Here is an 8,451-nt window from a genome sequence, read left to right on the forward strand (position 1 = left end):
AGCTGTGATGCTGGGCACCAGCCAGCAGCCAGTGCCCCACAGGAGAGCTTTCGGGGCCTGGAGACCTAGCTGGAGAGCCCATCTGACCAAACCTGAAATTGTAGCCATACTCTCCTTGAGCTGTGTCCTCCCCAGGAAATGGTGGGCAACTTCTCTCCCTATCTGTTCACCCTGAGCTCCTTTCTGTCCTTTCAATGCACCATGTGTACTTGAGTCTGTTCCCTCTGTCCTTGCAAATGCCTCCTGTAAGGCCGGGCCTGTGCCACACACTAGAAGGACAGACACAGACAGCTGTCACCACCCTCATGTGGCTCAAAGGAGATTCACGGCCTCCTTCTTTCCTTCTTCTATGTCTTTGCATACTTATTTCAGTCTTGTCCTTCTCCATCTACCAGACTTCTGTTCATCTCTCATGACCCAGCTCCAATGCTAACCCTAACCCTGGGAACCCTTGCTCACATCTCTCACAGAAAAGGAGTCACAAGGCACACCATTCTCTGGACCACTAGAGCATCCTGGGCAGGCCCTGCCCCAGCCATCAGGACACTTACATTCATCCCCAGGCCCTGGTCCTGGAGCTCATTAGGGGCAGAGGCAGAGACCAAATCTGCTTATCTTTGGTCTCCAGCAACCAGTTATGTCTAACTCACCACTGGTACCTATGAGTGTAGGAACAGCTAGTGAAACCATGGGACAAAGAGAAATAGGATGAGCTGTAGGACTCTCGTGAAAGCAGGCAGACATGGAATGTTGGAAAGGAGCTGCGCAGGCCATGAGGACAGGCGACAGCAGAAGATGTTACCCAAGTTTGCAAAAGGCTTCATAGACTATAGAGTGCTGGAGGTGGGTTTTGATGTATACACAGGTGTTTTCCAGACAGCATGCCAGAACAGGGCACGTTAGGCTGAGAAAGTGGCATGAGGCAGGACATCTACAGGTGGTTTGAGTACAAAGCATGAGGAGATGAACTGTGGGCTTTGGGGAGGTTGGAGGCAGAGTGGGAGTCAGCTCAGGAACAGGTTTGGCTGCCAGAAGGAAGAGCTGAGATGGAATCCCATGAATGTAACCACGGATGGTTCTTGGGAGGAGAGAATAGTCAGACTTCCAGGTGGCTGCAGCCGCCATGAGGACACTTGTGGATGCTTGTAGTTGCCAAACTCAGGCCCAGCACATCCGAAAGGAGATGAGATATAGATGTGAAATCCCTGGGTGCATAGGACTGTGATCCAGGCTGGACCAGAAAAATGCCAGACAAGAACTGGCTCTCCCAAGATGTGAGGGCATCTCTGGGGTATGGATCTCAGAGACAGCCTCTTGTGAACACGACTCAATCCTACGGTCCCCTCCATGGGGGCAAGAACCCTCCATGGCCTGCTAGTGCTGCAGCGAGCCTTGTGCTGGGCCAGGCTCAGGGAAGAGGGAACAGAGAGAAGATCCTTTCACTGAGGAGGACATGCCTCGCCTGCAGTATGGCCCCAGAATGGCCAAGGGACTAGGATAGGGGCCATCCCTCAGGACTGCAGAACAGCAAGGTTCCTGGGCAGTCAGGCCTGGCTTCCCTCTGCCCTGTCTGGCCATAATGCAAGCAGCTCAGCCCAAGGGGTCCTCAGGCTGAGGCTTGGACAGAGGTCTCATCGGAGGCTCCCCTGTGCCCACCTGCCACTCTTGAGTTCTTGCCCAAACCCAGCCTAGCACCTGGGGTAGCACACTGGGCTGGGTTCCATGTATATCTCAGTCCCTTGGCGGAATCCCTGGCCTCTGGGAACCAGTGGAGCTCCGTGGTCTATAGGGAAACGTCAGAGCCACTATTGCGATCTGGACAGGATGGGCTGCTCCCACCCTTTGGCCCAGCAGCATTGCAGGAAGGGCTGCTGGGGTCTCCCCCACGGCCTCCCTCTGACTCAGAATTGCAGGATGTAAATGCTCTCTGCCTCCTGTCCCAAATCTCGCATGCCATGGTTCTGGTCCCTTTTTACCTGCTCTGTTCTCCATGTGGACCACAAAAGCCCTCCTGAATACTTGAAATACCTTCCAGGGCTGGGACCAGAGGCCATGAGACAATGTGCAACATCCATGGCCACAGCGTCTATCAGCCAGGGTGAACAAGCCACTTCCTACACGAGCGTGGGAGAGCTTAATGAGTTGCTGATGGACAACCAACCAACCAGCTAACTAACTTTGTGTTTAATAATCACTGAAATAGTTGCTTCTTTTTTCTTTTGCAAGATCCCAATTGTTCAGCCAGTGATCATTTCCTTCCGGTCTCCAAGGTATCTGGAGACAGCAAAAGCTCCAGAACCCTAGACACTTCGCGGTGCCTCACAGATGACACAGCCCTGGGGATGCCATCTGGCTAGAGAGGACAATTTCATGGCCTTCTTCACCCCAGACCTCCCATGGCTCCTCATTTTTTTTTTTTTCCAGGAGAGGGAGGAGTTGCTGAGCCAAGCCCTGCCCTGGGGCCCTGTTGCGCTTGGCTCATTGCTCTCCCCTGCCTAGCACTCCAGCCCCACTGAGCCCTGAGCTCCTCAGCCTTACCTAATCTCCAGGAGAGCCCAAGGCCCTAGTGACCTTGGGGAGTGAGGCCCCAAAGGCTGCTGCTTCCTCCCTGAACCCAAAGTGGCCTCAGGGACTGTCCTGGTCAAGGCCACATGCTTTTTGGAGCAGCCTCCTGAGTCTGAGGGAACTTGCCCACTCAGGGTTATAAAGTCAGGACCACTGTGTCTCCACAGGAGGAGCAAGCAAGGCTGCGGCCATTCCCAGCCCCAGCCCCGAGGCCCGGAGCTTCCCCCAGGAGCTCAGCCCGGGTCTGCAGGAGCCTGACCTCTCTCTCAGCCCGAGTCCCTGTGAGTGGTCCGGGGCAGCCTCCCACCCTCTGTGCATATTTGTTCCTCTCTCTTTCCCTGCTGTGCCCTCCATCTTTGCTACTCCCTCGCTCTCCACACTCCACCTCCCGTCTCTCTCCACCGTTCTCTGTTTACTGTCTCAGTCTGCAGAGCTTGGGGCCCTCGCTCCCGCCTCTGCCTCCTCTCTCTGTATTTCTGGTTTTGGTATTCCTAGCTGGGCTCTTCTCTCCCTCTTGCTGTCCACTTCTCTCTGTGGGCTTCCGCCCTGTGCTCTCTGCCTCGGCCTGCAGCCCAGGTCCGCTCTAGCCGCCCCAGGTCTGCGCTTCCTTTTCCCTCTCCTACCCACCAGTCTTTCCCTCTAGGCGCCACAGTTCCGGGACTCCCATTGGGGCTCGATTCTCTGCCTGCGGTTCTCCACTGTCTGGGCTCTTCGTCCCCATCCACTGTCCGGCTCCCTGCTGTCTGCACACGGTCACCCCCTGCCTCCTCCCGGCCTCTCTGAGACACTGGCCTGGCCCCTGCCTCTCTGACTGTGGCTCCCTTCGCCTTGCCGCCTTGCGTTCAGCGCTCCCGCGTGTCTCCATGCTCACCTCCTGCTGTCCCAGCATCTCTGGCAGGCTTCCCTTCCTTCCCCTTTCTCTGCTGTCCCTGCTGCCTCTTTCCCTGTTTGTTTTCTGGCCACTCTGACAGTCTCCCACTAGGTCTCAATGTCTCTGTCTGTGCCCCCTTTCCCTTTTTCTGCACAAAAAGGAGAAGGGATTTGGCCCTCCTCCTGCTCCCCGCCTTGGTCCTCCTCTTCCTCTTGTGGCTGTGTGGCCAACATCTCTCTCCTGCCGGTGTCCCTTTGGTTCCCCTATCTCACTATGTCCTTGAGTGTGTGTTTCCCTCTGGGCCTCCCCATCTCTCCCCATCATGTTCTCCCTTGGTGGCTGTTGCTGCCAGCTCAGCCTGTTGTCTGAGCCACTCTTAGCCCCTACAAGTCTGTGCTGAAATAGGAGCGGGGCTTGTGTTTGGGATGGGGGAGAGAAAAGAAAGCATATATCTTTAAAGCCACATATTCATTGCAAACAGAATCTTCTTATAGGTAAGAAAAAGTTGCATGCTTAGATTCACAACCAGTTTAGAGTGAAATTCAAAACCAGCTATCTCAAGTCTTTCAGCTCCTAATCTGTATTACAGGAGAAAAGATATGGGAAGAGGAGAGCAATAGAAGGCATTGACGTGAAAGGCAAACACATTTGTTCTGATTTTCATTGCATCCTGGCAAAAGACAAAAACTGGCGCTCCCATGGGGCTATAGACTTGCCCTCTTCTTTGACCCTGTGGTCACACAATCCATTTCTGTGTCTTCATCAGCCACAGGTCCTCATCAAACCTGGCTGTAAGAGTTGGAGTCCAAGGTTCAGAGAGGCCAAGCAATTGACCCTAAGGCACACAGCAAGTCAGCCAAGGAAAGCAAGAAAAGAAACTGGTCCTCAGGTTCCACTCTGGACAAAGTCGCAAACCCGTCTAAGAGAAAGCAGCCCTGTGGGGCAGGAACCTATCAGTGGCTTCTCTACTTTCTCTGCCCTCCCCCTGCAGGCACAAGCTGGAGGTAAGAGTTGGGCGGATGCTAATCCTGATGACCTTTGGTTTAGAGCTAGAGGGAGCAATTGAAATTTAGCGCAGCCCTGCGGCCTTTCCCTTTCAGGTTCCACCTGCTTCACGGCGAGCCTGGTGCATCCTCTCCTCGGCTGGGGCGCTCTCTTGCGACTCCTGGAGGGGCTGGAGGCAGAGAAGTGCTTCCCCCTGTGCTGGTGCAGTAGCAAACCCACACTCCTTTTCTTGTTTCTGGAATTTAGTCACCCCTCCTCCTTCATTCAGGGGTGTGAACCCAGACTTTTGTTATTCTCCAGCCCTCCAAGCAGCCTGTGGAGAGCCCTCTTTTCAGGTGGGGCTGCTCAGGTTCAGGAAAGTGAAGTGTCCTGCACAGGCCACAGGTGCTGTGCACAGGTGACACAGCAGGGATGACACGGGGGCTGCTGGAGCCTCACCCCAAGTCTGGGCTCTCTCCTCACGCTGCCAGTGCAGCAGGGCCAGAGCTTGAACCCCATGTCTCCTTTGTTTTCCAGTCCCAAAGGTCTACCAGGCTCGTGAAGGCAGGATCCCAGCTCTCTCTTTCCTTTACAGCCACAGCCATCCCCTTTGTAAGCCGTTCTTGTCTCACCTTGATTGAGTCCTTCTAACTGGGTTATGTACTGTCGCCCAACTAAACTTCTCTGCTTAGGGAGTTGATGTATGTTTTCACCCCTGTTCTGCTTCCTCCAACATGATCTTGTACCGCAAACACATTTACATTAACCAATAATTTCTTTATATAGAAATACGTAAGTTGACTCCATGTACAACTCAGTGAAGCATGGCCTAGGCTGGCCAGAGAAGCTCTCCGCTCCATTTGGATGAAACAGTCAAATTCCTATACAGTTCCCCTTAGCACCAGGAGCTGAATCAGAAAGCCTGTAGTACATATTTCAGCAAGTTCTGCAGGGATTCCGACAAAGGTGAAGTTTGAGGAGCCTGGGGATAAAGGGGTAGTGGTTGGTGGGTAGCTGCCCAGGTGCCAGGGAATAAGGAAGGGAAGGGAAGGCAGAGGGGACCTCAGAGAGGGGACCAGGCCCCACTTGACTGGGGATGAAGAAATTGATAAAATTATAGCACAACCCCAGGTAGAGACTTTGCAGTATTGAATATTTCGGGGTTTTTTTTTTTTAATATTTCATTTTAATTGGTTTTCACTTCTGTCCTACTTTGTCAGTCATCCCTGTAGTCTCCACCACCTTAAAGACCTTACAATTAACAGCCTCGTGTTGGGGAGCTATAAGGTAGGATGAAGAACAGGGAGGGACTGCTGAAGAGGACAAGGAGTCAGACAAGGCAGGGAACAAGCACGGATTATGAACTCAGTTAAGAGCAGGAAGTTTGACGACTAAGTGACCAGGGGCAGTCATGGAGCTCTCAATGTTCCGGGGCAAACTACTGCACATCTGCAACAATCAGCTGGACACCTGTGTCAGGTTGTTTGCCTACTAAAGGGACAAGGGTTGTCTCCCAAGGATTCGGGTTATGTCTAAATAAGCATTTGCTTATAATTTCTCCTGGGTGCTTTCCAGTAGTATTTTTTTTTTTTTTTTTGCATTTAACTTCTTTTTAATACACAATGACTGTTTATCCCAGTATACAACACAGAATAACTTTGTCTACCCAAGTCATTGGTTGCTTAAGCAGTATTTGTTGAGTAAATTAATCTTTTGTCACCTCTGGTTTATAGTGGTTTCTTTCACATAGGTAAGGTCTGTGCCTGTGGTCTTTTAGGTCCCTATGACTGACCTGCCTCAGCATTTACTACATTTTTATTTCATGATGTTACGGGTTTAAGATATTAAAACCTGTCGTAGAAGACCACTTTGCAGTTTGGATTACCAGATAAAATACAGCTGTCTGATCAAATTTGAATTCAGTTTTACTTTTATTTGCTAAATCTGGCAACCTTACCCCATCTCATTATTCAGTTTTTCTTCTTTGGAATTTCCTTGGGAATACCCAGTTATTTTTTTCATGAGATTTTTTTGAATCATCATATTAAGTTCTCACAAAGGCCATTCCACTGAGTTTTAATCGGATTTGTATGAAAGATATAATTAAGTTTGGTGATAAATTCCCCTCTTTTATTTTCAAATTTTAGTCTTTTAGTTCAGAAAAGCTTCTTTTATGTCTCTGAGTTCTGTGGTATTTGGTCTGTTTGCTTGATTTTCACTTTTGCTTCTCACATGGATCCTAAACATTCCTGGTTATGTTTCTTCCTATTGATTTGTGTATATTTTGGCTGGTATATCTAATTTATTCCTGTATTTAATTCTTTTTTATTATACAAAAACACATGCTCATTTTAGAAAACAGTAAACAAGACACAAATGTAAAAAAAAAAAATCTACCATCACATTGTTAATGATATTTTGCAATTTATAAAATTTTATTTCTTTGTCTTAATTTTTTTGCTGGAGTTTTCTAAATAATGTTACATAGCAATGATTACAATAAGATGTAGTTTTACCGAACTACTAGTACAGGAATCATTCAAATACTGCAGGAATCGAGCAGACAAGTGAATATATAAAAACCAGTCTGTGAAAAACGATAAGGAATGACCATGAACATTCTGAATTGGGGAGCTGATATTCCACCCACAAGGAAAATCTCGCACACACTGACTAGTGCTGGTAATAGAATGTGGGCCAGCCATAGTCAACTCTAATTTGTGATTACAAAAGTCTAGTTTTTTATGGGAAAGCTTAATATTTTAAAATATTGGCTATTAATTCAGCTGTTAAAACAATCCAAGCAAAATATATGTGGGGTTTATACATGACCTCAAACTATAAAACATGCCACTGGCTGTTTGCCAAGATGCAGTAGTAAATGGGTCTGTGCAAGTCCACAAGGCAGAAGGTGAAACCAGCGCTCCACAGAGAGTGCCAGTCTGAGTGGGAGAGGAGATAGGCTAAGATAATCCACCCAGACAACTGCATTTGGGATCCACACTTTGCAAACACTTCCCAGCAAACTGCCTTTTCACAAAACTCTGTTTTGTGGATTTACTTCTGCAAAGTTTCCCTTAATCCCTAGAATCTTGAATAGGAGTAAAATGTAAATCTTTCTTTCTTTTTTTCTTCTTCTTTTTTTTATTGTTAATAACATTGTATTATGTGATACAGTTTTATAGGCACTGGGATTCCCCCCACTCCTTCCATAACCCTCCCCGCATGGTGGATTCCTCCACCTTGTTGGAAATGTAAATCTTTCTAAGTCATAAGACCATGGGTAGTGAAGGTAGATCCAACCACAGGGAACATTTTTAAATTCCTCTATGCTCACTCTGACTATGATGAAAGTGAAACCCAATTAATTTGGACTATATTGACAGTGTGAGGAAGAGATCCTTGAAGTGCTTCTAAGTAAGAAAGGTTGGCAAAGGAAAATAAGTGAAGCAATTCATAATTATTAACTTAGTATTTTCTTTGTATGATGTCCTGAGATTATGGTTCCTATTTTAGTAATTCTAAACCTTGTTTATAAAAGCTGAACCTAATTTATTCAAAATCTTTCTTTGATTATAAAATAGCCTGCCCCAACGTCTTAGAAAAGTAACCAACACATTTGGGAAGTTAACCACAGAGTGCTCATTTTAGTAAAACATGGGATGAATGACAAAATTAGCAAATGCTATTGAAGTCCAGTCATTAGAAAAAGAAAAGTATTAAACATTAACATGACTGTTTATTCAATATAGCATTAATTTTAATGCCTAATGTTTTAACCCTAGTCCTAACAGTGATAAAAACTGTAACACAAATAGTGAATATAATTGTCCCAACTCTTGATTCTAATCTTAATCTATACAAGGCTTAGCAACCTCTGTAATCCAAAGAGAAAATAGAAAATGGGGTTTAAAAGTAAGGAAAAAGCAGCTATGTGCCAGAGAAAGGAGAAACATAATACAGGTCAGAATGGAACAAAGCCCAGAATGTGACCTTGACTGACCCCTACCATTTTCACCAATATGACCCTC

This window comes from Ochotona curzoniae, unplaced genomic scaffold, assembly GCF_017591425.1.
Source record: "Ochotona curzoniae isolate NIBS_2020 unplaced genomic scaffold, NIBS_Ocur_1.0 contig_2404, whole genome shotgun sequence".
In the NCBI taxonomy this organism is placed as follows: domain Eukaryota; kingdom Metazoa; phylum Chordata; class Mammalia; order Lagomorpha; family Ochotonidae; genus Ochotona; species Ochotona curzoniae.